This window comes from Amblyomma mixtum, chromosome 8 (assembly GCF_055824585.1).
Source record: "Amblyomma mixtum isolate Tamu chromosome 8, ASM5582458v1, whole genome shotgun sequence".
Taxonomy (NCBI): domain Eukaryota; kingdom Metazoa; phylum Arthropoda; class Arachnida; order Ixodida; family Ixodidae; genus Amblyomma; species Amblyomma mixtum.
This window is the reverse complement of record NC_143019.1, coordinates 81074012-81101984: the sequence shown is the minus strand read 5'-3', so window position 1 is coordinate 81101984 and position 27973 is coordinate 81074012. Positions and strand designations below refer to the sequence as shown.

Here is a 27973-nt window from a genome sequence, read left to right as displayed (position 1 = left end):
TGACAGGAAAACGCATCATGGTCATGTGGGCTGGCGGCCACCGGAACCAGCCGGTCGGCAATCACGGCGGCAAGCAAGTCGCGGATCACAGAGGGCAGATGCTCTCTCTAGCTTCGCGTTCTGCGTCTCATTGCTACGCACGCGTACGGTAGAAATAGGCTGCTTGGTATCGAAAACAACGACTTGCAGTTATTGAGGGCTGCGTGCCGCAGACTGCAGAACATGCAGCTGATCAAGCTCGCACTCGTATACATCGGCAACGACTACGCGAGCGTGTGCCTTCGGTGCACTGTGTAAGCTTCAAGAAATCCTCAAAAGCATGCGATGAGCAATCGCAATCTAACATGTTTCAGTCGACACCACATAGGACTGAAAAACTGCCCGCGCGTTGTTTATCAAACGACAAGCCGTACTCTCGGATTATTGCGTGTTTGCTTACTACGCAGTAAGTATATATGACTGGTATGACCGCAGACGATCGACCCTGGTGGACTCTGCTGTGGTCGTTGCGATTTCTACGCTCGTAACCTGCTTCCTGTAAGCTGTAAGCAGAAGAGAATCGGGATACGTTCGTTCAACTGTAGTCTGTCGGCCGCCGGCTTTTGCTGCGGGCAAGGAACGCATAATCTCGACAAAATTTCCGCATATAAGCTTGTTGAACGTACACCTAGAACAAGCGGGTGCACTGTATAAATTTAGCTGCGTATCGTTTCTGTAATAATGCAGCTTTATAGCAGAGGACTGGCACTGAAATGAAAGGCGCTACAATAAAGCCCTGCGTGTCGGCGCCTCATTCCGCCTGTGTTTGCATGATGATCAGCGCTAGAGCTCATTTTTATCTACTTTTTTAAATGAGCCAAACGCGAGGAGGTGCATGCCTACGGTACTTCAGATATTTTGAGCATATGTGGCAGAAGGCCCGAGCATAGTTGGTGACGACAGAATCAGCACTTGGTCGGCGCGACAATTCTGTGTGGCCACATATATGCCCGCAGAGATGTCTCGAGCAATGTGCTCGTGAGGGTTTAATAAAGGACATGTTTCAGTCAAGCGTTTTTCAAAGCATATTCACTTTTGCACTGCGCCAAACGCAATGAAGACCATAAGCTCCCGTATCGCGCTCAACCAACACTTCGTAAAACACGTTCAGACCATGCATATGCGCGCGTCTGAACGCGTACTCGGAACTGGAATCCGGCTGCTCTCGTGAAAGGCCTCGAACACCATCGCAATATCCGCTGGGCGCACGAAATTAACAGCCGAAATATTTTGTGAATCAGAAGTATGCGATCGTAATATGAAGCGAACAATTGTGCTTTCGAGGTGGTGAGACGATCGAAATATGATCGCGCATACGCACGCAAAACATATCAATAAACAGCGAGAACTACCGCAAAAGGTGCCATTGCAGGCGACACAATCGATATGCACCGTGGCCTAGTCGAAACAAGCGCCTGCATCGCGCAAAACATCGCATGAAGAACCGCGGTCCATCTTATCCTTATAAAAATGGCCGCGCGAGCTTCCCGATACCATACACCTCTCTGTCGTCTGCTAGCTGCCCGAGCGCTGCCAGCACAAAATCGTCCTGGCGAGTCTGGCCGCCGGCTGGCAGCCCGAAACCGCCCAGCGAGAGAAAAACGAACGCGTTCAGGGCAGCCACCGGAAGTGGGCGGAGCAACCCGAGAAAATCGAGCGCGCTCGGGCAGCCCGCAAGCAACCCGCGGGCTGCCAGAGGCGGATAATCGAAGAAGCCCACCATTTTCTCAGTGATGATGCTGATGATTGTTGTGATGACGGTGACGACGACAAATTTTAATGGCGCAATGGTGGCTGTGGCCAAAGAGCACCACGGAACATAGTATTTTTTAGTGTACACAAGATGTGGTCAAACACCCATTTTTCAAGCATTTCTCCCCAGAGAAACCGAGCGTCAGGCCAGGGAAAAACTTGTACCAATTCTATTTTCTCAACTCTCTGATTACAGTCTGGACCATGTGGTGACGAAATCTCAGAAAATGATGTAAACGTGGACTCCACGATTGCTGACGACGAGCGGTACGGTTTAGCAACAGATTAAATGAAAGCTACCACCGCCGTGCCGCACGTTGCAGGCACCTTATAGCAGCCGTCGCCAGGTGTAGGAAACTTCCTTAGAAAGCACTGTCCAGCTAATTCCGACGTTAGCGCCAATTCTTTCCATAGCGACCGGAAGTAAACACACTGGAGCGTCATATCGTTGCCATGGCAACGGAATCCAGCAGAAAAAAAGCTTCATGCCCGAGTGGGATTCGAACCACTCACTGCTTGCGAAAACAGAGCAGCTCCGTTTTCTCAGCACCACATCGACCTCAGCCCCACAGAGCGTGAGATGCTTTTAAGAACTGAGGCGGCTAGAAAAAATATCAGAGCGCCGACTAGTCGGCATTGTCAGCAGCAGGCGAAGCTACCTGTGCGGCCGCTGTCATCGCCGAGCCACCATCATGACTGATTAAGTTTCGTTCAAGATTTATTCTTCTACTTGTAACGTGTCTTTCGTAAGGCCATAGTAATACCATCAAACACTGAAAGACTATGGTAATGCTAACAAGGATGCCGCAACAAGGCCGTCATTTTTTCTAGCAACAGAGCTAAGTTCGAGCGATAAACCACACTCATGGTTTAAGCTCAACGCTTTTCCGCAAGCGGAAGGAACACCGGTATCTTTCGCTCGTACCTGTCAAGTATACCTGTGTCCGGTACCCGTCATGATGCTTTAATAAAGCGGTCTTCAGGTGCGGGATCGCAGAATAGAGGCTGTTACATTAATGAGCAGCTTATGTTCCATTTAAAGCTTGGCGAAACACATCCTCTTCTCATGCTCAACGGCGCATGATGTGATCCATGTTCGTACAGACTACTTTCAGGTCTTTTGTTATGTGGCCCCAGATTTCCTGAAATCACAGGACTGCACTTGTCTGCTTAAGAACGGAAATGCAAAAGCCTTTCAATGTCTTCTCTTTCTTCCTCAGTTTTTCGGTCAATCTTTTCGTGGTTATTTTTTATGGTATTTTTAGTTTTAAAATGTTTTTGGTTCAATATTTTTCTTTTTCATATTCTTATTTTTTACTTTAAACTTTTTTAGATCACTACGACGACCCGCATTGGAACAATGCGAAAGCAAAACGTTCACATACTAGATCGACATCCGTGGCTGTTGTGGCGTCCATGTACTATATCAACGTCCATGGTTATTATTACGTCCGAGTGCATTTTTTGCGTTTTTGCACGTTTAATTAATTAATCAATTACGCCTCATCAAACAAATTTTTCCCACAGCAACATTTTATGGTACACTATCTCAGACAAACATATTTTCACTCATTTATGTTCTGAGAACGACGTACTTGTGCGGACAAAACAGCGGACACTTTTTGCTGACGCAACCGATATGCAACCGGTCAGGACAAAAATGTAAAAACGTACTACAGTATCTCAGACAGCCGAAGTTCATTTTAGGCATATCGGGGCAAGAGCACTACCTGGCTTTTCACTTCCAAGTTGAGCTAAAATAAACAAAGCTTTGACATAGAGAAGCAGTAGAGCGGATAGATATACAAGACTCGGGAGCATTACACTGAAAATGCGCTGATTATTCGAAGAGTAATGCAAAAAAAAGGTGCCGATTTATTTTGGATCTAAGCAAAGAATGTCATTGTCGCAAGTTCCAGAGGCAGTACGTGACCGGTGCGCCGTTGATGAAGTCGTCATACGTGATTGTGTAGGTGTCGACCAGGACGAGCTTCCCAACATCGCCTGCAGAGAGCGTGGCCATCGACAGCGATGTGAACAGAAAATAGAAGGAACAATTGTCACTCACACATCAGTCTTTCTTCTCATGTCGCACACTCAATGCCTTTGGATCTTACACGCGTCAAAATAGTGTTGCCATGTGGCAGAGGCTGGTGCGGCCAGACGAGTACATAAAAATCTAAATTTTAATTCAGACTCTGGGTGCGCAAAATATGTTATCTACAAAGATCTCAAGATGGTTAAAAGACGCGTATAAAATAAGGAGTGAGTTCTTACGCCCAGTCATCGAAATTAAACGCGCGACAACACTAATCAAGCCAGAAGAGTGAGAAACGCAGGCAATTCGAAAAAAGCATGTTTTGTCTACCTGCGCAAGTCTGTGAGATTGCTATTCTGGTCCTCTTGTTTTAAAAAAACCTGTAAAAACTTGCTTGAAACAGTTTTTCGATCTGCGTTCAAAAGGAAGTTTCCTTGAAGACCAATTGCGAACGGCTTGCACCTTGTGTGGTATGCATTATATGTGTGATTACTTTTGATTGAATGCTATCGTATGGCGTGGTGTCATATATTATTGTATGGTATGGCATGATATGTTATTGTATGGTATGGTATCGTATGATAATTTATTGTATGCTATGTAGGGTACGCTATGTTGGGTTTAAAATCACAATGCAACGCATGAGTTTATGAGGGACCACATGATGGGCGCCTCCGGAATAATTTGGGATTTTTTAACATGCACTGATATCACGCAGCACACAGGCGTCTTGCATATCGCCTCCATCGTAATGCGGCTACTGAGTTACCACTGCATACTAGGTGTTTTCTGTGCTCTGGAAGAAAATAGTTTTTTCTTCTGGGCATTCGAAGTAACCACTTAACGCTGAGTAGGGCCCATCATCAGCAGGCTGAGCAGCACAAAGTTTATTCAATGCAACAGTGACGCTGCGTTTGCCTATAAAATCTTTTAGTGAAAGTCCTTAACGGACGTAGGCTAATTGCATCACGTAACGCGGTCTTGTCCACTCAAGTTTTTTTTTTTTTTTTGCACCGTTGTCGTGGGTTGCGAATAAACTGGTGTTGAAGTGAGGAGGAGTAAGCGTAAGGCTACGCAATTCACCTTGCAAGGCATGTAAAAAAACTCTTCTATTCTTTCTGGAGCTCAACATAGCGGTTAATGAGCTTCCGTAAGCACGCTGCCTATCGTGCCCTTTGTTTTCCAGTTGTCTGATCCTTGGATTCCCTTCTATGGGCCTATTTCGTTTTTCTTTTTGAGCAGGTATTATATCACCGTGGGTTGAAATTCAGAGCTGCGTAATACAAACAATTTCACCGATTTCTCGATACCGGCCGCGGCGGACGAATTTCTGTGGAGACGAAATTTTATTTATTTATTTATTTACAAGTACTGCGGTCTTAAGGAGACCAAGCAGGTGGGCATGTGTACATTTTCATTTCATTAACATCAAGTGATAAGTTATTCTCTTGTGTTTGACATGGGGGGAGCAGCAAAAAGTTAACAAAAATTAACAAGTTCGCATTTCAATTTTTCACAATAACGACCTTCGCATAATCAGAAAAAAATGCACTTGCATGCGCTACTGCGCAGAAAAAACACATAAAAAACACAACTGAATGAAAAGACGGGAAAATGGCACAGAAAGAATATTACGTTACAAAATACATAAGTAGCGCCTCGTCAAAATTGTCAGTGGAAAAAATGTCAGCCGGCAGATCGTTCCACTGACTACCTGTACGAGGAAAAAAGGAATTTTTAAATAAGTTACTGCGTGCGTGGAAAGGCAGCAAATTGTGAACGTGACGGTGTCTTGATGCGCGTGGCAGGTATGGCTGAATGTACGGCCGTCCGTTGAATTTCAGTGACTTATGATACATCGTGAAAAGAAATTTAAGTCGTGCTGTAGATCTTCGTGACTCTAAGCTAGGTATGTGTTTGTCAGCCATGAGTTGTGACCGGAAATCTGTGGACCTGAACTTGTTGAAGATGAACCTGACTGCTCGTCTCTGAACCATTTCAAGTTTACGTTTATCCTTTAGGTGAAAGGGATCCCATACTATTGCTGCGTATTCTAATTTTGGCAAAATGTAAGTTCTGTAGGCTAGAAGTTTTAAATCAGGAGGTGCTGTTTTCAGTTTGTGACGCAGAAAGCAGAGTTTTCGAGAGGCGGCTGCTCAAATGTTCTCAATGTGTTTTGAACATGAAAGAGTGTTTGTAAACGTTACGCCTAGGTATTTGTATTCTGTGACTTCCCTTATTTGGGTATTATTGATGCAATACGAAAATGAAAGTGGTTGTTTTTTGTTCGTAACGCGAAGTAAGACAGTTTTTTTCTGTGTTTAGGGTCATGGACCAAGCCGAACACCATTTATTAAGTGCGGTTAAACTATTGTTTAATTAAGTTGATCACCAGGGCATGTAACCTGTTTAAAGAGCAGACAATCGTCCGCAAACAGTCTGATGTTAACATGAGGATGGATAGCACTAGTTATATTATTAACATAGATTAAGAAAAGATCGGTCCCAGTACACTTCCCTGAGGCACTCCGGATGAAACCGGTAATGCCTTGGAGACATGGCCATTAACATCCACGAACTGAGTGCGGTTTGAAAGGTACGCTCTTATCCAGTTTATAATAAATGCAGGAAAGGCGAGGTTAGTAAGTTTTTCAAGAAGTTTGCCATGAGGAACGCGATCGAACGCTTTGCTGAAATCAAGGGAGATAAGATCAGCCTGCCCAGAAGAATCAAGTGTGAGAGCGATTTCGTGAACAGTTGTTAAAAGCTGCGTACATGTTGACAAGCCCTTCCGAAATCCATGCTGGAATGCAGAGAGTAAGTTGTTATCTTCAAGAAAATTCGTAATGTAGTGAGCGATAATGTGTTCGAGTGTTTTGCAGCTCGTAGATGTGAGCGAAATGGGGCGGTAGTTTTCCACAAGCTGACGGTCACCCTTTTTGTGGACTGCTATGACACGGGCCACACGCCAATCATCAGGTAAAGTTGCCGTGTTAATAGATAAAGAAAACATAGCTGTTAAAATGTGTGCAGTAGGCTCCGCGTAACGGTGAAGGAAAGAATTCGGTATTTCATCCGGGCCCCCAGAAGATTTTTGTTTAACATTTAGCAGTAATGAAAGTACGCCCTCAAATGATATGAAGTCGGACGCTTGGCATAAAGAAGACGAAGCCTCTATAACACTATTTTCCTGGTTGAATACAGAGTGAAAGTACTCATTCATTATGTTAGAGATTTCCTGAGGATCAGCGACAAGCGTATTGCGCTGCCTTATTTCTTGCAAGTGCACGTTCTTATTGCCAAGGTATCGCCAGAATTTATCGGGGCTAGTTTTTATGTACTTCGGCAAGGTACTGGAAAAATATTTTTGTCGGGCTAGCAATAATGCATCAGAAAGCTGGGTTTGCAATTGACGAATATCTTCAGGGCTTCTGTTCTTTCGCTTTTTCGCGCGTTTTAGCCTACGCTTTAAATGTATAATTTTTCTGTCGACCCATGGGTGTGCTCGTTGTGGTTTAATATGTTTGGTCGGAACAAAGGCACCAATGCAGTATTTACAGCAAGTTACAAACGCCTGCCATAGTGAAGTAATATCAGTTTTTGGTAAGTTATCAACCAGCCTCCATAGTTCATCAAGGATCGATTGATCATCGGCATGAGCGAAGTCTTTAACAGTTTTGCGAAGCTTAATGTCTGGCTTCTTACAGTTCCCAAGCCTGCTAGTGAACAGCACAAGCTTGTGGTCAGATATTCTCTCCTCCACGCATACTTCGAACTCTGTAATATTTTTGCTAACAAATACAAGATCCAGCATTGAACCAGTGTCACCACTTTCACGCGTGTTTTCAAGTAAAACTTGTTTGAAGTCGCATGCAAGCATTATGTCAAGAAGAGGGCTATCTGCAAGCTGTATTTCAGGCCTATGTAACCAGTCTACAGTAGGCAGATTAAAATCACCCGCCATAATAATTTTCCGGGGTTGAAGCGCAGTCATGTAATCACGCAGTGTGGCCAAGAATTCGGGAGAGGATGACGGTGGCCTATAAATTGCACATACCACAACTACGTGTCCCCAATAGTTAATCTTTAAAAACAGACTTTCATGGTTATCAATCTGACGAAGTATTTTTGCGGTAACCATGCTTTTTAAAATGATCGCAATACCTCCTCCCCTAGAGGCCCGTGTACTGTGCGATGTCAGTGCGCGTTAAAGAACCCCAGGAGGTCGAAATTTCCGGGTCCATTCACTACGGCGTCTCTCATAGCCTGAGTCGCTTTGGACGTTAAACTGTCATAAACTATAAATCACAAACCTTCCACGAAGGCAATACAGTATGCGCACAACGGTGACTGCGTGGTCACGAAATTTCTAGCTCAGTTGAAAGCCACAGGTTTTGCCCATAATGATGTGGCTGTGCTTGGATTAGGACGAACTGTAAAGCGCTCTGTGCGCTGAGATATCGGTGTGCAATGAACAAATCCAATTACGTTCTTGTCTACTTGAATTCATCTAAGCCAGCGCAGTGCTGTATTACAATAGATCAAGAGTTATAGGCGAGAGAGCTGTCTGACTAAAAATGCTCCGCTATGCTTTGTCAAGACTACGGTAGCACAGGCTTCGGAGCGCAACGTTACATTTTATAATGCATGGCTGTGCGCCTATTTTAGCAAAATTTCTAGCGGAAAAGTTTGCAGAGCACAAACGATCTTGTTCAGAACGGTCTCTCTTCTTTCCTGCTTCCTGTGTTCATTTTGCTCGTTCAGTCAAAATAATTGAAATAAATACTGGATATCTTCGGCGCGTAGCAAAAAAGAGTGGTGCACATGTCGTCGCTGCAGTTTGTGCAATCTTTGAAGCAACCGCTTGAAAGAACCACACCGTGTGCCGGTGTTGCAAACTATACACATCGCGTCTGGATTGTGGAATTATTGAGATGAGCAGCGGATGACATTCCTCAGGAAGTCTGTCCGCGGCAAAGAGTATGGGGCGAAAGGCGGGGCAGTAAAAAATATTTTCTCTAGCCCAGCCATGATTTTGTTTCTGCCATTCGGCCATGGGGACCAGTTTTCAGGTGCTGCGGGGTGTACGAATTTGAAGGTAATGCTCATATACGCAAAACTTGAAGGCTGGGAGGAATGTTCTAGGAGGGGTGTAAAAACATCACACATAGCTATCTAAAGAGAGCAAAATCAGGCGCTTCGTATTTATGATTGCAGAAGGTATGGCATGAAAATTTACAGCGCAAGATGCTCCTCCAACTCGCATTAATTTTTTTCTATGTGCCTCCGCGGCCTTTGATGTAAGAGTTTGTTCTGCACCTTTGAATTTGCTCACAGGAAGAATAGAGATCAAATCGCAGTAAATCACGAACCCGAGATGGGAGCTGTGACCCCATGCTGCTTGGATAAAAAGAATACACGCCTTCTCTGTATGAACCATAAAAGCACACGGTTTCCTGAGTACGACCGCGAGATCCCGAACTCTTGCACTCGAGAAAAAAAGTACTCACTTCTGTTGACTACTGCTACGCGTATAAAAGGGGAACGCGTAATCGCTATCGTACTCTACTTCACTTAAGAGAACAGAGATACGAGTATGCTGTCTAAGTATCATGGCCTGCAGGGCAGTAAAAGAAAAGAAACACAACGGCCGCGATGAGTTTTCTTTTCAATTCTTTGGTTCATGTGCTTCTTTCTTGTATTTTCTTTCGGCTTTTGAAATTTCCACTGGTTGCTGCGATATCCAGCTTAACTGGAATTGAAAAATAGAGGATAGCTGCAATTGAGGAACTCTGCACAACGACAAAATTCGTATTTAACGAATATTCCTTGCTACTGGGAGGTGCTTTGAAATAAAACATCGCAATTACCGCCATTATAAATGTCACTGCAGAGAATGTTACAAAGGTGATATTATTGTAGACGCAATGAAGGCAGCGAACATTTGCTTTACCGAAAAGTTGATGGAGGTCGCTCTCTTTTGTGCTTCGTGGGTTCACTGCCGAAAGAGGAAAAGAAAAGAAAAACACACTAGGGTTAACGATCACACATCACAGAGAGCTTCCCCTTAGGTGGTTCCCCTTAGGTGAAACGGCGCAAGTCTTGGCATGTCATGACCAGAGACTTTGCGAGCAACGGAGCGGGTGCTCTCAAGAGTACACTATCTGCGCTTATGTGATCTGAGAAGGCCCATTTCATGTAAGCACACTTAACGTGACATGTGCAGGGATGCAACGATCGTCCCAAGTTTGGGTTTAATAACACGTTAACGTCACAAGTAAGTAGCGCCACGTTGCAATACATGGGACAGAAACGCGGCTCGAGCTATGGAATATCCATTCAACACACTCTCCCAAGCACGTAGATCGTGGAAACACGCCACGCGGCCTCGAAGAGGGAACCTTTATTTGCGGTTTCTTGGAAAATGCTTTGGGTCTTTGTCATGTCGGGGAATTTCAAAATACTAGGGGAAACTTTTAGAACTACTTGGACGCCAAGGATTTACAAGTATGTTATAAGTTATAAATTTCGAATACCTGTGTGATATCAGTGCGCATCATTGTCAAATAAAGGTGGCCTTTTCAAACAGGACAATACACTTGAAAAAGTCAACTACTAGCACTAGTAATGTATGCAGCGATGACACTCAACTTGCTAACCTTAATCGCACGCAATAATCTAAATCCTGAAGGTGTAGACGAGCGCGTGGAAAATTTTTGAAGGGATACTTTTAGAAGCTTGAGAAGTACGAACTTAAACAACATTGCATCAGCAGCACATTTGAACAAGGAGTAGTATTATTGAAAATAAAAATGACCGGAGCTTGCTGATAAAAACAATCGGGAGGACAATAAGAGGCCGTTCGGTGGCGGACGTACATTTGAACCAGGGGGCGTCGTAGTACATGGTATACAAGCCGTACGAGAATCCTGGTGCCAGGAGGGACTTGATCACTTTGGCGTATCTGTTCAAAAAACAAAAGTGAAAAAACTTGATATCATCAATGTTTCCTTTCCTCGTAGTTACCAAGTTTGTCTCCGTAATTGAACGTTTACTCACATGATGAGTGAGTGATTAAACGTATTTGCAATAAAACCAACATACTGAGCAGCTTGTGTACGCTGGCACTTATGTGCACCTTGACGTAACGAACAACCAGACTACCAGGATGCTGATGACGTCGGCTTCGCCGGAAAGCACTGGATGATCCTGATAATAACATCTGAGTTCGGTGACGTCACAATAAATGGGGCAAGTGTACCATGACGTCACTCACTGCGGGTGGAAATACCTAGTGTTTATTCGGCCAGCGCTCAGAATCTATAATTAAATTACGTTCCACTCAATGCCAGTAAATGAAACTTTGCTAGAAGCCATCTCCTTACACCCCTTAAACAAATATCGTTTTTTTCGCATTAGAAATTTTTGTCTGTAACCCGTTAAGTCTTGTGGCTTACTTGGCCGCTCTGTGATCTGTTACTACGTGTTGCCGTTGATTTATCTTTACTTTTGTTGCCGTCAGTGACCTTTTTATCTGCCCTTATTATCTTTACTTTTCCCTTGCGCTTAGTATCAAGCTAGATATGTGTTAAACAGGTGGATCCGCAAACTTCTGTGTGAAAAGTAATTTTCACTGAAAACATATAGCCTCTTTACCTAGTCTCATGTTTAGGCGAATTCCCCAAGGTGGAGTGGTATGTGATTCGGGTTCGAACCCAGGACCGGGACAAATTCTTTTCACACAGTGTTTATGTGCAAGCTCTATAGCTTACTTCTGTAGCCCTAAGATTGCACTTAAGTGGATGCTAACGAGTAATTGCTTCCTTATCGCGCTCAATGCCTGTTCTTTCCTAGCCTTCTTTAAGACCGTACTAACCCACTATTTCATCACCTGTGTCCAGTTTAAGAAAGCAAACATCCAGCCCACGAAAATGCGATGGCTAGAGTAACTTTAGGGTCATTACTGCCGAAAAGATCTTTGCAGCTACGCACAAAGGAACCAGTATAGGTTCTCAGCAGATTTCTTGATAATTTCAAAGTGCCTGATATCTTCTACGCGGTGGCTTGTTGCCGCCTTGCGTCACCTCGTCTGTATAAAGAGAGAATTCAGGAAGTTTCGTAGCCCACCGTCCAACAAGGAAGCGACTGTCGTCGATATAAATAATTCAGAAAACAAAGCTCTGTGCGGAATTCACCCATGCGAATCATGGAGGGAACGCATCGCCGAAGATTTGTCAAGAGCAGCACACCTAGGTCTGTCTGCTTCAGGTAGGGCCGAAAATGAAGATCTGTCCCAGACGATGTCCATGAGTCCGGCGCATTTCCTGACAAAAAGAAACAAATTTATAGAATGTTTAGAAATTTGATACGTTTGCATAGAAGAGCGAAAGAAACAATCTGTTACGTAGTACAACATGCTTGTGAATGAACAGGTGACTTCGTGTCATTGCAATGCATGGAGAGTGGCTCTGCCCTCCAGATTTATTTGAACACAACGCCAGCATTCAGTCACTCCTTTCTTCCTCAACGTGCTATACCGGAAGGGTTGCGTTCATTCAGGATAGTGTTATACAATAAAAAAAAGTCCAAATGCGGTTCTATCCATCGCAGATGGCCTTCAGAAGCATGTCTGTTGAGTTGTTGTCCGATGTCTACGAAATGTGGTTAACGACAGTAACTTACAAGAAGCAATGTGAGGATGTCTTTCAGATACCCGCCACTATGGCAATGCCCTCGCGCTGCGCAGGTGGAGTGTTGAGCGTTTGACTATGCTACCTAAGTAAACCTGCGACTGATTCATGGGTTATGAACAAAGATACGCGCCCACGATTCACAGTGCTCGATGTCCTTATGCTCGCGAGTGGGTCCGTCAGGTGTACATTCTTACAAACTGCTCGTAGCGAAGAAGGCATTTAATAGGTCAGATTTTGCAGTGAGGAGGACATTCGATGTTGGTAATTACCATTTTCGCATAGACCGTCTTGGGACTCTCTAATTTTTATGAAAATTTGCCAAGCTCAAAATAAAACACACCCATTGATTCAGTAGGGTACAGAGTTGGGCCGTACTTTGTTTCGCGTGTTTCCTGCGAATAAGTCAGCTGCAAGTCCAGCGTTGTCCTGTGTTCCTCTCTGTGTCTGCGTCCATCCGCTGGTTTTTGCTTTAAGAACACGCCCATTGAGTTGCGCGGTGTTCGCTATGGCAGGCAACAGATGGCGTTAGGTGTTCAATGTCTGAGAAAGCCCGGCATGTTAACTCTTAATTCTTCATTCGTCTGCAGAGGATGCACAAAAACATCCCAATTCCAAGGGGAGGTCTCAATACTGCCTCGGTAGCTTACCGAACGGAATTATCTAATATAAAGCAGCGATTACGTGCATTTTTGTCATTCTGTTTCACAAGAATTTATCAGATTTACTTTAATACTCCTGATATTTGTCCATAAATTAATGACTCTACATATTTCCACCACTGTCCGAATTGGTGATATCTATTTACACTCCACAGTTGACATTTCTTGTTCAACAAAGCAATGTTGCCAGCTGAATGGTATAAGTTTTAAAAACGCGCAGTGCTGACGGAATCTAGCGGTTGTTTCCAACTGCATATCTGGGCCGGTCCGCCTGCTCCACGACAGGGCGCCTTAATCTGGCGGAGAGCACTGCCTTTTGTAACACCCATTCTCTGCCCGGGGGGGGGGGGGGGGGGCGCTCACCCAGCTCACGAAGAATGTACCCAGCGTTCCTTGCCCTCTGCCACACGCATCGTCTGCTACGAAAAAGGGGAGAGAATAAGGCTCCGGAAGAAAGCGGGACTACGTAACGGACACTTTGACCTTGAATCCACCGATTTAGGCGGAGCAATCCGACTGCTCCGCAGAGCGGCCTTGGCTGTGCGACTGCTCTATATCTGCCTTTGGAATAAGTGACCCACAATCCCGACCTGCCACTGGAATAGCCTTGCTACGAAAAGATAAAAAATCGTTCTGGAAGTGCTTCGAATCTGCGATTGAATTCACTACCAGTAAAGGTATTGATAGTATCATGAAACATGTCATCTTATATCACACTGCGCGATAAAGAACACGAATACACGACTATGACAGGACTGGGAACAGCAGCGTCAGCCAACCTTGCATACGTTCCCGTAAAATGAAAAACACATAAATAATTCATGCGATTACACTGCTAGAGAGTACGGAGCGAGCATCCCCCCCCCCCCCCCCCCCCCCCCAAAAAAAAGGCCGACCAGTTCCACTTGTTCCCAGTACTCAGTGTCTGTACTCTGATTTTCATGCCATACTACCGTAATATTTTTCTTGTAGCCCGACAACTATACCTTTATCACACGACTCAGAGGGAACACCACCAAAATATCTGCAAGCAGGCGAAAAAAACAAATGCAGAAAACAAAGCCGTCCATAAGACGATACAAGTTCTAAACCTGACTTTGAGTTTCGAGGTTCATACCGGAGCAGTGTAGTTGTTCCTGCTAGCTCTTGACGGATCATTTGAGTGTAAAAAATATTTCTGTAAAGCCAAGGAGTACTTATTTTCTTTCCGCAATACTCATCTCTCTAGAATATAACATGGGATACGTGTGATGTCCTTATCCACAACAACCTTTAGAACTAACTATTCTGCACAACACATGGAGAACAAAATTTAATCCCTGCGTAATGCGTACCGGTCTCCTGTAGTAGTTGCTCAAGGAACTACCAGTGTGCTTGTCGTTAAGAAATAACTGAAGATGGTTTTTCCTACTTCATAATTTTCAGCACTCAGAGAAATCGTTAATATTGTACTACTTATTTTCCTTCTGTTGTTACCCTTCATATTTTAATGTGTAATCGTACGTCTTTCATATGTCTGCTTTAATGTGTGTATTTATTTTAAAAATTGTTTGTTTGCTAATAAATACTTGTGTAGCTGTTTTACTGCTTAGAAATTTCATTGTTTAGTTCTGCTGTTACTGCTTGAATGTTTGTGATTGTGACACTCATTTTCCTGTGCCTTTAATTTAATTTTCCACTTTACTATGTGTGTTCGTTTCAAAAGTGTTTTGTAGCGAATATATTTGCTGGCTCAGTCACCGGTGTCTCTTTGTGTAATCTGGAGAGTAGGTATTGTCAAGAGGAGTGCTTTTCCTACTTTTGGCTCCCTTCGGGGATATAATGCATAATACAGTCAAATGAAATGCTGTTTCTATAAAGCAGTACTTCGAACACAGATTACAATGCAGCTAGGTGCTGCTCATTTGACTTGTGTAGACTTGTCCATTTCACAGCATAGGGTTTTGCTGCTTTACGTAACAATTTTCTTGCATTTTTTATTTTTGCCTACGGCTGCAAAAAGATCAGTTGTCCTCATGCGGACGGATTCTTTTAAGTTTCGATTGGTCTAAGCCTGTTATGCGCTAAGTGATGAAGGCTGGGGTCTTTATTTTACAGTTTTGTAGGACAACTCCAAGATAACGCAAACGTCTATGTCCTACACAGCTCTCGTAACGCCTTCAGTATAAGTATAGTCTGAGTCGATTTTGTAACGTCTTAAGTACAGGTAACCCTGAGTCGCTTTGAGACGCTAAACCCCCTTTAACCAAACAAAGCTAAACAGGCCTTCAGTCTAGAGGTTGTTGCACCTTTCTACAATATCGGCAGCTGACTTAATATATCCCTAATATTCTAAATTTCTACAAAATATATGCCTACCTGTTGAAGTCAAAAATGCTGCATACGAAGACACGAAGCTGGTGGTTTGGAGTCTGCAAAAAGGTAAGTACACTGCATTAACCGAACAGAATAAACCTTGCCTGGGCACTCTCACTTTTGAGTAGACATCAATGTTTAGGAGCGTCATCACGAGACCAGGCGCTGTAATTCATGCATAGGAAGTCAGTAGATAAGATTAAAATCTAAATAACTGCAAATTTCGTTGAAGTTTTGAAGAAAGCTACCAATTTTATAAAATACTCACACCATGATAACAGCCGTAGCGTTTATCTTCAAACTAATGCATGGCCAAGATTGTCGGACAAGGATTTGTCGGACAAGGAATGGTCCATTCTTCTGATATGATGCAAAATCCTTCTTTTAAAGGGTTTCGAGCAGTTACGACTTGCATAAAAAACCAATCTGGAACGCTTTGGACGATAGCGAAAACGTGAATAGAAAAAAAAACACGTAAGACTGCTGTTGGGTGATTCCCGGATATATTGATTCTTATTGTGAAATTTTGTATTATTCGAAAAAATTGCGTTCTTAAACAGGTTCCTGCTCGAAAACACTTTTGTCTAGAATTGTTGGGTCTGTATGCAATTTATATATTAAGGCTGAAGCACGAAATAGCATAACATAAGCTTTTTGGTAATTTTCTTGCTCTTACGTGAATCAAGAGAAGGCATGAAAAGGACGGTTTTAGCGCGAAGTTAGAAATTATCCCAAAAACAAAACACGCAGGCATTTTTGGCGGAATCTTTACTTGTCCACCCAGAGCAATCTCGGAAGTTCCGTCGTTCTTACCCAGCAGACAAATGAATGCACGGTAAAACTCCATACGTTTCCCTGCTGATTCCACTAGTCCTGTTCTCACAAAACGTATATGCAGTAAGTTCAAAATCACCGCAATTCTGACTCCCATTTGTTGCTTTACATCTCGATGCCTTCCTACAATCAGTACAGCTTCCGCTCCCATCAAGATACGGTGACTCGAGCAGTTTTTCGATGACCTGGGCAACGTTAGTGTTTCAAGAATACAACTGGCAGTACTTCGTACAGAAACGTAAAAGTTAAGGCTGAAGAGGAAGCAACTCTTCGATAAGAAGAAATGAAGCCTTAGTCATGTACAATGGCTGTGTGGAAAAGGTTGCTTTTATATTTGACATCACGAATTCCTGGTTGAGAGCATCAGGTAAACAATTAATACTATACAGCGTGTCACTCAGTGCAGCGTGGTTTGTCAAGAGGTCCGTAAAATGCACTTCCAGGACTTGAAAATTATATCATAGACGCTAACAGCGAAAGAGGTGAAAGAACATCAGCCACACTTTTACAAGGTGCATGTAGACTATGCCAAAATGAGGCAGCAGGGGCTTTCTCACCTGCTCAACAACGACTGAGACAACCCTCGCCTCATCCCGCTGTCAAAAATCAATATCCCTTTTTATGTGGTTTTGAGAGCATACGCAAAGCCGCAAACACTCTGCACAAAGAAATCTAAGCATGATAAAAAATTTGTAGATAGAAACATTATGGTACCGATAATCAGTGGCATGATTTGTTGACAAGCCGTGGTGTTTTGCTAACAGCCAGTTTTTTACTCTCGTAATTCCAAAGTGGGTCAAATAAATGAACGACGACAACCAAACAGACAAGAAAGGAGGTAAAGATTTGCAATCAAAGTATAAAAAATTTGAGAAGGATGCTTATTATTGTATTGGAAATTGCGGTAATTAAATAATTTTATAAAGGCTAGATTTTTGCTTGTAAATGCAAGTATAATATAGCACAGCCAATGGTTTTAGCCAAGGAAAAATGAGAAAGAATTGTCGATCCTGAGCCTAGAGAATTCGGCTGTTTAGAAGGTCGCAAGCATGAACTGTAAGCATAACACCGGCAGGATTTTGAACTTTACGTAAACTTCAATTTTGTGGTGAGAGATTCAGTAGTCATTCTCTAAGACAAAGAGACAATTCAACCTTAAAAATGCAATGAGGAGAGCACTGTCGTGGAAGCTCTGACATGATCCATGTTTTTAACGTTGCTCTTTGTGATTCATGCATCCTCTTTTTTGCAGTTGGCCATCACCGTTTTTGGTGCTGAAGCTGGAGAAAGGCGCCCCTATTGACCGATGGAGCTTTCTGTTAAGCTGGCAGTTGCCAGGTACGAAGGGGAAAGAAAGTATGCGGTGGAACCCTAAAAATATGAATGATGAGCACGTAGTGAATACTATAAAACGAAAGGCAAGGTTCTCTGAAGTTGAAAAAAAAACAAACGAAACAAATGATTCTTGAGTCAGAGGACGCAAGTCACTGAACTCTCAATACTCTTCACGGCGTGTGCGTACCTGGATTATCTTGCAGTTAATCACGGGGCACATGGTCTCTTCTATCTCGAGGCCGTTTTCACGGAAGTACTCGATGACGCACTCCTCGACGAATTCCACGCCGACAACGCTGTAGCCCATGTCGTGGAACCTGAAAGTGCAAGCTGCGCATGAATTTACGTCGGTGTACTTGAAAACCCTTTGTCCTGTTTCTGTCTTCCCTAGAATTTCCTTGTACTGAATGCAATAGTGAGCAGATGGCGGTCATTCCGCTGATTAGCGTGTCGCATTGTCAGTGATCGATAGTTTAAGAAGGCGTCACTTATGCGAGACAGCCGCCATATGTCAACCACAGCTGGGCGTAGTGCACGATAACGCGCCAGCAGCAGTCGAGTTATCTGAGCCTTGCAGTGAGATTCTTGGCCTCAAGCGCACGATGCTATAATGTGTGTCATGGTGTAGTACCATGGAGCTACGCTGAGCATATAAACCCGCTCTTTCAAAACCAGGCGTACGATCACGCCGATCGCGAATATATCACAGGTATCACGCGATGTTTTTAATAGAAATAATAAGTAGATCTACAGGGCGCATACAAATGGCGTGCGCAATCTTCTGGTCTCAACAGAAGGTGCTTTAGCCATGGGTGTTCAGTGAGTTCCACTTCCTTGCCCAAACTTTACATTAAAAAAATTGAAAGATGGGATATATTAATCAACATGTGCTTTTACAAGATGTAGTACCATAACCTCCGCATGCTCTCAATGAAGTAAAAGTGTGGTTCTGGCCGACTTCAACGCCGTGTTGCTTTGCTAACTTCAGGTACTCCTTAGAACTGGGAAAGAGCCTAAAGAATGTCGGTGCGGTGCCGGAACTGTCGCTGAAAGAAGGAAATGTCGCGGAACCTTAACTCCTCCATTTTAATGCACTGGCGATGATGAAAAGTGCCGAAAAGTGGTGGGGGACTGGGAGAGAGTACCTGCATCACGTCTGTTTGAGAGTACCATTCTCATGTTTCTGCACAGAAAAATAAAAGATCAAGCTAGGGAGGCGAAACTCGCACATACCCCTCGGACATGATGCTGAATATCGCAGTGGGAAAGGCTCCACCTAAATAGTGGGCACCATGGTACAAAAACCAAAGGCGGCAGTTGAAAGAAAGCGGGGCTCCCGTTTCTGGGCGATAATCGCGCTATCACGTTAGCAGAATGCATGCGGAGGAACGATGACAATCTCATGAGTTCGAATTTGGGAGCGAGATCCCAACAAGCGAAGACCCATATAACAAGCCTGATAACGTTGTGTGAATTACGCTGAAAAACAGATGCCGCGCTTTCTTTCAATTGCCGCCCGAACCCACTGGCGCTTATCTTGGAACCAAGCATAACGCGAAGCCCTGTCTTGGGCAGCACGAAAGGCGCGAAGCGAGTGATGTTTTTTATAAAGCACGGATGAGAGCGCTGTAATCGCGGCGCACCCGGGCGCACAGAGCGCGCTTTCACGTGGTATGTTTTAAACACCGCGCATTTTTTAAACACCGTTATTAAACAAATCCTAGCCCACAAAAGACTTCTCATGCTTCCCCTGCAAGTTTTACACATTCGGCCCTTCTAAGTTCGCTGATTTCTGATGCCTTTGGGGGAGTCCCGTGTAAGGTCAGCTCCTGGTTAAGGCATAGTGAAAGGATATGATAACATTGCTTGCTAATGTTACCCTTTGACACCTTCAGGACTTGTTCACAATTCGTTACGCTTGGATTATTTGGTTATACTTAACAATTAAGCACGGGTGAAGGCAATTTATCTTTTATTCCTTTTAGAACCACTTCAGCGTCGCAATTGTATGTTGCGTGGGGCGAATTCTTTATCCTTCTTTTCCTCTGCTCTTATAGAGCCAAAGATCCTCCGTGCGAAGGAAGACGGGCATATGCGACTGCACGTCTAGGGCAGGCCAACCTGGGTAGCATTTCGCCACCGGCACCGGGGACATTTATAGAGCGGTATAATAGGCTTCTAGAGGGTAATGTTTCATACTTCGTGAGTTCGAGAGTTTATCTGGGAATTATTAGCACCCAACTGAAGCAACTCTTTTCTCCTTCCACCGAATGGTTTTACTGTGCGGAGTTTATGCTCAAGATGTAAGTATTCACTGGTGAGGCTGCACGCGTGAGGCGTGGCCGTGCCCGATACTTTTTTCATACATGCATATGCACGTCTTCTCCCATTTAGGTGTTACTTTCCCAAACATAGTTACTACTCTATGGAAGTATCAGCGTTGAGCCTCTGAGGCCCAGTCAAAAAAGTGATTTCGTTCATTTGTTTCGCTGAGGAAATTACAAGCAGTAAATCCCTCTCACAACAGTCTCTTTCTTGTAGTGCACCGGCCACGGCACAGCAATTTTATGCCGCTGGATGAATTCGGTTGGCCCTTGCGTGGATGTTGGTTCAATAGAAACACACCTGGAGCAGTGTTTTTGTTGAACATTGCATTCGTCAAGAGGTCGTAAACTGTGCACAAAATAGCAGTCGCCGAGGAAAGCTGGACTAAAAATTGCAGCTGTCGGCATGTTTCAAGCGTATGCGTTTAATCCGTCGGTTCTGTTTCGTCTCTTTAACAAAAAAAAAAAAAACAGCATCTGCATTCGCGATCCCTCGACGCTCGTATCAGAGAATTAGCATAAAAAATTCACTCTAGGACCAATACTCGTATAATAGACGCGCTTGCACAATGAACACGACCGCTACTTTGGCTGTGAATGAGTCCAATATTTTTTTCCTCGCATTATAAATACCCGCAGCACATTCGCGTGCATATTTTGATAATGATAAAGGTGAATGCTAGCAGGCGTCCAATACAACTATACAATGCAATAAATTGCCCTCTGTCGAATGTTAAGACCTCTGTACCTCCTCCTATGGTACAAACAGGAAGAATTATCTTCGAAGTATCCGAGTAAAACAAGCCAGGTTGCAAATGGTTTCTTTGTTCGATCTGCCATAATAAGGATTGTCAAAACATGCAACGGTGGAGCTTCGCGTTGAACACACTGATTTGTGCGAGAGTGAACTCTAGTTGCACGCTTTTTGGACGGCGTTATGGGTCACTATACGGTCGGTTTTACGATAAAAGCTGTGAACTGCACTCTCGAGCAGGCAAGCCATGATGAAGCGAGTGTTTTGTTTTGTTTACAAGGTCAGTCCTACCAGATAAAATATTTATTCCACAAGCGTATTGCCTGCCCGTTTTACAACTTCAAAACTTTTTTGGACAATTTACTCCACGTAAGATTGCACCGTGGCATCTAGAAAGTTTTGGGCGATATTTTCAGGAAACGTTAGTTAGTTATATGGAGTTTTATGGCGCATAAGCATTTTCAGGAAAAAGAAGTGCGTTCTTTATGCGGTCGGCAAAATGCGGTATTTCTGTTCGTGCTTACCAGAATGCATGCTAAAGTTTATTTCAAAGTACAGATGGTGTCGACAAAGCATTTCGCCTCATGCATCCTTAAATGGAATCTGCTAAGAAATAATTGCTTGTAAATAACGAATGTCACCCCCCCCCCCCCCCCCCCCTCGCCTTCAATAGTGTGGACTGGCTCGGAAGAAGCCCTAAGTGAGAAGTCCTGGTACATTTTTTAAGCTCCACGGTATCTTTAACGTGTATTTAATTTGAGTTAATGTTAGTTTAACACTTCGCTCGCAGCAAGATGCAGTCATTGGTGGCGGTACAGTATCAGCAGACACTTGGGAAACACAAAAATTCTTTTGGAATTTGAAAGAAGCTGACATGAATGTTAGCGCATCTCGTTAAACCAGCCAGCAGATGAGCTCTCATCCGTACAAGCGACTTGTTCGCGGAGTTACCTCCACAACACAATTCACTGTAAGCAAAAATTGGGCAAAATGGGACGCATCGTTCTAATCCCATGCAACCACTAATCAGTTGTGAGACTAATTGTGGCTGACACCCATTTTCAGTTTTCTCAGTGAATAATGAATGCTCATTGAGGAGCTACTGGCTCTTGTAACGAAGTTCTTCCCCAAATCTCCGATGTAACAACCATTGTCTACTTTTAACCGTCTTCAATTTAGAGTTCGCATGCTTCACGGCTGCAGTTGAAATATCGCTGGCAGCGTGTCAGCAATTCGATCCCGGCACCGAGCTGGTGAAATACTAGGATTTCCAGAGCGAACCGTACAATTCCGCGCTTCGCCACTTATGGCTGTTGTGCGAGAATTCCGCTCTCGACGCTGCAAGGATATGTTACTCGGTGTTAGAAGCGTGATTTTCAAGATCTCATGCATCGCATCGCTCAGGCAAAACGCAGTCATAGTAGTCACTAGATGTATGCTTTAAAAGATATTTTTAATTAGCTAGAAGAAAGGCAATGCAAAAAAAATGGCTGGGGTTGAACGTGGCTTGAACCTAGTTATACGAACCAAAGCTCTGTTAAGCGTGGTCTCCCCTGTATCAAATCAGATGCCAAGGTCAAGGTCAGGTATCCAATGGTCATAGTCATATGATCACGTGGTCATGCTACCATAGCTTGGGTCATACCACCACGCAGTTAAGTTCGGTGTGACCTTGTGAGGCACTGAAGGTCATGGCCTCATACACATCGATATCGGAAGCTGTACCCTCAGGAGTAGAGCTCTAACTTTAAAAAAAAGTACTCGCAAACGGTTTCCTTGCGAGAAGCCGAAAACGTGTTTATTCGCTTCCAAGGCTTTTTCATCTTCAGAGAGAAGTAGTTACACTTATTCCTCCATCCTAGCTTTCCTTACCAGCGCGGACGAGATACGCCACAAGGAGAGACTCAATGTTCCGGTCAATAGACGTGAACGCGAAAGGTAAAGTGGACTTACCATTTAAGTTCATGAGCTTTCCCACAGAGCGGCAGAAACACCTGTCCCCGTCGCTTTCCGGCCAGGACGACGTCCATATTATCCTTCAAAAGCCTGCCGACAAACATGATTGCACATAATAAAGTGTGATGTTTCTTGAGACATCGACACGTTTTACATATGCAGCTGCACTTTGACAACGACAATCATATCATCGTTTCTTCGGTTGACAGAGGTGGAAACCAGAGACGCATTCATCTGTCAAACCTGTACCCTCTTTTTTATTTCAATCCCATCTGCATGTGGCAATGTTGTTCTGGTTTTCAGATAGATAAGAAAACTTTCTCGTGTGCCAGGAAAAAAAAATTGGAGGGAAAACTGGACGATTATCTTTTATGGCTGGCGACATTAATTATCACAACGCTGGTGTTCAAGCGATAGCTTGGTTTTCAGATCTTCGTCATGATAAGAAACGGAAAGAACATGGATGACGGATGGTGAACATTACTGTTGCTCAAGCTTATGTAGACGGCTGATGAGAATCCTTACGGTCTGCTTTTATAGTTTATGGTGTATGGCGGCTGTTGTCCCAAAGCGACTAACGCTATGTGAGACGCCGTAGTGGAGGGCTCCGGAAATTTCGACCAGCTGGGGTTCTTTAACGTACACTTACATCGCACAGCACACGGGCCTCTAGAATTTCGCCTCCATCGAAATTCGACTGCCGCGGCCCGGATCGAAACCACGTATTTCGGGTCAGCAGCCGAGTGCCATAACCACTAACCCACCGCGGCGGCTTTTAGGCTTTACTGTGAGGCATTTGCGAAAGCTCTACACGGAGTCTCCTAAACACAGAAATGAAATGAAATCTCATCCTTGCGCCGAAGGACCTCGGTAGCGTTGTAGGTGGTGTTTATGGCAGGCTTTACTGCTGAAAAGCACAACCTCTGTTCTCGACCATTCGACCAACCTTCTGTCCCCCGCTTACTCCCCGACCGGATATGGATATCAAACAGAACTTGGACACTGAGCAGAGGAAGGCACTAAGAGTTTAGGACAGCATTTTTAGACCGCTGCAGCAACTTTTAAATTGCACCCACTTATTGTGTGTTATTGTGTCCTAATTTCGCCTTACTGAGGGCAGGGCCGAACAACCGAACAAACGGCCGAACAGTGCGCATAAAATAGACAGAAAAACAAACCTTTTTTATCGAAAAGGTTTGTTTTCGAAACGGCTTGGTGAGGTTTCTATGAAAGCGTTCCTGTTTGCGAGTAATCGACAGGAAATTACTTTCATTCTGTTCTTTACAAAACAAGTGTGTCAGGGTAGAATAGCTATTGTCAATAAGCGCAGAAGTGACAAATGAAAGTCTAACCAGAATTCATCCAGATTTTCTATGCTATAACACGTTGCATGAACTTTCATGGCTGCTCAAACATAACTCTGCCGCCAGGCAGATTCGCCCTGGCCACCGCATTTACTCGCACAGAGCGCCGTAGCGCAGCGGCCGTAAGCAAGCACGCAGTAGGCAGAACGAACGCCACTCTAGGTTTTCACGGGCACTGTTATCATGGAACGCTCAAGAGTAAGGGGCATGCTTCCCCCGCCACCTTTATCCTCTGCGCAAGCGAGCGTCAAAAGGCGCCCGTGTGTTGTGGTACGTCAGTGCATGTTCAAAATCCCTAGTTGTTCGTAATAATTTCGGGGCCCTCCGCTACGGCTCCTCTTTATTTGTTCTCTTACTCCCACCTTCCTCCCTTCTCTTACAGCGCGGTTGAGATGGTCGCCGAGAAGTTGGACAGATACTGCGCCATTTGCTTTCCTCAAAAACCACTAATTACGTCACATTACGCACGCCAGCAGTGGAAGAGCGCGAGATCGGAGCCCGGCTGCTCATGGATGATTTACAGCTGCTTGTAGCTTTTTGACCAAGACTTGCACGCATGTGAGCATTTTTTGGGGCTTTAAAACAAGACTTATATGAAGGAGTGTCTTCGGGCAAGGTGCACGGCAGCCTAATATGTTGTTGCGGAAAACTCTCCTGCTTACCTGGTGCCCAAGGACAGTTTTACCCAAACGGTGCGTTAGTTACAACCGACATCTCTGAACTGCGAACACTGGATTGTATAGCCGTACGGTATGTTGTTAAATGCGCAAGCCTGAAGCTGGAGACGGCGAGAGCACCGTGATTTATGCTACGTATTTTATCCGATAATATCCGGAAAATGATAGGTGTAACGTTAAGAGATCAGAAGAGGGCGGAGTGGGTGAGGAAACAAACGCGGGTTAATGACATCTTAGTTGAAATCAGGAGGAAGAAATGGGCTTGGGCAGGCCATGTAATGCAAAGGCAAGATAACCGCTGGTCCTTAAGGGTAACGGAGTGGATTCCAAGAGAAAGCAAGCGTAGCAGGGGACGGCAGAAAGTTAGGTGGGCGGATGAGATTAAGAAGTTTGCGGGGATACAGTGGCGGCAACTGACAAAGGACAAGGTTAGTTGGAGAGACATGGGAGAGGCCTTTGCCCTGCAGTGGGTGTAGTCAGGCTGATGGTGATGATGATGATGATGATTTTATCCGAGAAAATTGAAGACAGAGTGTGAACATATTTAGCATATGAGGAGTCGTTAGACTGAGAAATATAGCTTATGGCGACATTTTTGCCTTCGCGAGCCTCAGGTGGACAATAGCTGTTTACTGGAACTATTTTTCCGCCACTGTGGTAGCTATAACTGTGAATTACTTGCACACGAACAATTTATAACTCCTGATATCATATTGTTACGCGACCGCAAGCCCAATGAAGAGAGGACTACATGACATATGGCGATGGAATGATTTGATGATGATGGAATGATTTCTAGCACGAGCGCTCTGCGCCGCGCCACTGCCCACTTTGCCGTCTTCTGGTCCGTGACGAGATGTGCGGTGCATTTTCTACCTACCTTGTGAAAATAGTAATAATATTTCTCAAAGCAGTCATCTTAGTAGCACATACTTCGACATAGTGGTGCGGGCAGAAGTTGCCGACATGATTAGAATAATTTATCTGCGCTCCTGCGCCATGCGCATGTTAAAACAAGAAAAATATGAAGTACAAATTTCACAAATTCTTCTTATTGGGTATCAGAATTTTCTGCCTTGCGACACTTGCACGAATATTCTGCCGTAATGTTCAAAAATAACCATTCGCGTTTTGCGACACAGACTGAACCAATGGGCTTTCTTGTACCCTGCATAGACAGTTTAAAAAACAAACTAGCTGACAAAATTACGAACGGCGTGCCAAAAACGGTTAGTTCGGCTTGCGATATCATTTAAATTGGTTAAGCTAGAAATATGGCTGCACTACGCTTTACATGAGTACGGTAGTGACTGTTTTGGGATGAAATGCATTGAAAATATGCCTAGAGTTGCCGCAGAAAAATAAATTCCAGGGTTGAGAAAAATATACCACTCCAGGTCAGTAAAATGTTCACTGAAAAGAACCAACTCTGTACAGCTCTGTTCAAGCTCTCTGTGAAAATTGTGCGAGTAGAACTGGCATTTTTTTTTCTCAAAAACGAAAGCTTAGTTGGGTCACTTCGTACGCCAGCCCGCGTACTGCCACCCCCTATTATGGATATCCTATCCAAAGCCTTTCAAGGACTCACTTCGTAATTCCTGGTTGCTGCCATGTCGCACCTCCATTTCTCCATTGGGTGACCCAGTAGTCTTGTCCGTCCCTGTCGCGAGCACCGTACATGGCTAATGTGTCTCGCCTAGTTTTCAGGCTGTATGCAGCAAACTGAACCAAACGCCTTTTATGGGGTAACCTCAATGAAGCGTTTCCTGTCGGCATGCAGACGGCAGGGAACCGTTTGCACCTGTGTTTTCGTCATCGGTTCGACAATGTAGCGTGGCAATCTTTACGACGAAACTGTAGGCCTGCCTCTAGAAACACAACAACAAATCAGTGACCTGATCTTGGTTCTCTGTGAGCTATTAATGGTCGGCGTCCGGTTGATGTTCTCCTAGCTGCGTTCATTTTTATCTTGGCTATTTATTTTCCTCAACGGTGAACTGAGCTGATGCTTGCAGTACGACTGCACTGATTTCGCACAGGTTAACAGGAAATTGCGGAGTGAACGATGGTTTTTCAAAAGCACTGTGTGTGTACTATCGCGCTCAATATGAGTTGCAACGCGCGGTCATCGACCGGAGCTCGTTCCGTGGTGTGCCTCCTCGAAACAGTCGTTCGGAATTCTGGGAGAAACTGCTGTTCGAGGAAACAACAGCACCCCCGCTCAGGAAAAAGTTTCTCCCAGAATTCCGAGCGACTGTTCGGAGGAGGCAGACCACGGAACGAGCCCCGGTCGACGACCGCGCGTTGCAACTCATATTGAGCGCGATAGTACGTGTACCAGCTAATATAAATAAATAAATAAATAGATAGATAGATAAATAAATAAATAAATAAATAAATAAATAAATAAATAAATAAATAAATAAATAAATAACTCACATATAGATAACATATGCTCCTCTGCATTTAAAAAGCTGTGTTTTCTGAGGCATAAACTAAGAAATTCACCTTCTCACGTAAAAAAGCTGACGTATAACGCTTACATCAGGCCAAAGCTTGAGTATGCTTCCGTTGTTTGGGACTCATTTACTAAACTTAACATATATAAATTAGAAAGGGTTCAAAGAAAATCTGTTAGGTTTATCTATTCCCAATTTAAAATCACCGACTCCCCCACTGACCTCATGGCAGCTAACGATATTGAAACACTTGAAACGCGAAGAGGAAAATATCGCTTTGAGTTTCTTTATTCTTTACTTAACCATAAGTTTGCTTTGGATACTTCACAGTACATATCCCCCCTAACCACGGGTTATACCCGACATCATCACATTCACTCATTGGCACCGTATTTTGCGAAAACTGACTGTTTTAAATATTCGTTTTTTCCGCGGACAATATCCGATTGGAACCATGTTATGGCTTCGTAATAGTTTCGCAAAATTTGTCTGCTCATTTTTATGTATATTTCTTTTCATTGTGTTCTGTATCTTTTGAGCTTTAACAATATATGCCTGTCCTGCTTGGACCCTGAAAAGGGTCTCCAGTATGTACTAAATAAATAAATAAATAAAATACGCGTGGACGAAGCGAAGGACTGATCACATGACCTCGAAACGTGCAGCACCACTTTGTTACGGAACGTTCCACGTGTATTTTGAAACGGGACGCGTTTAATAGTGACTGGATAATA

General features: G+C 44.0%; 1 pseudogene; it reads right to left on the bottom strand.

Moving 5' to 3' along the window:
* Positions 1–3631: 3631 nt before the first annotated feature.
* LOC149333179 (putative thiopurine S-methyltransferase) lies at positions 3632–26460 on the bottom strand (annotated as a pseudogene).
* Between the last annotated feature and the right edge of the window lie 1513 nt (positions 26461–27973).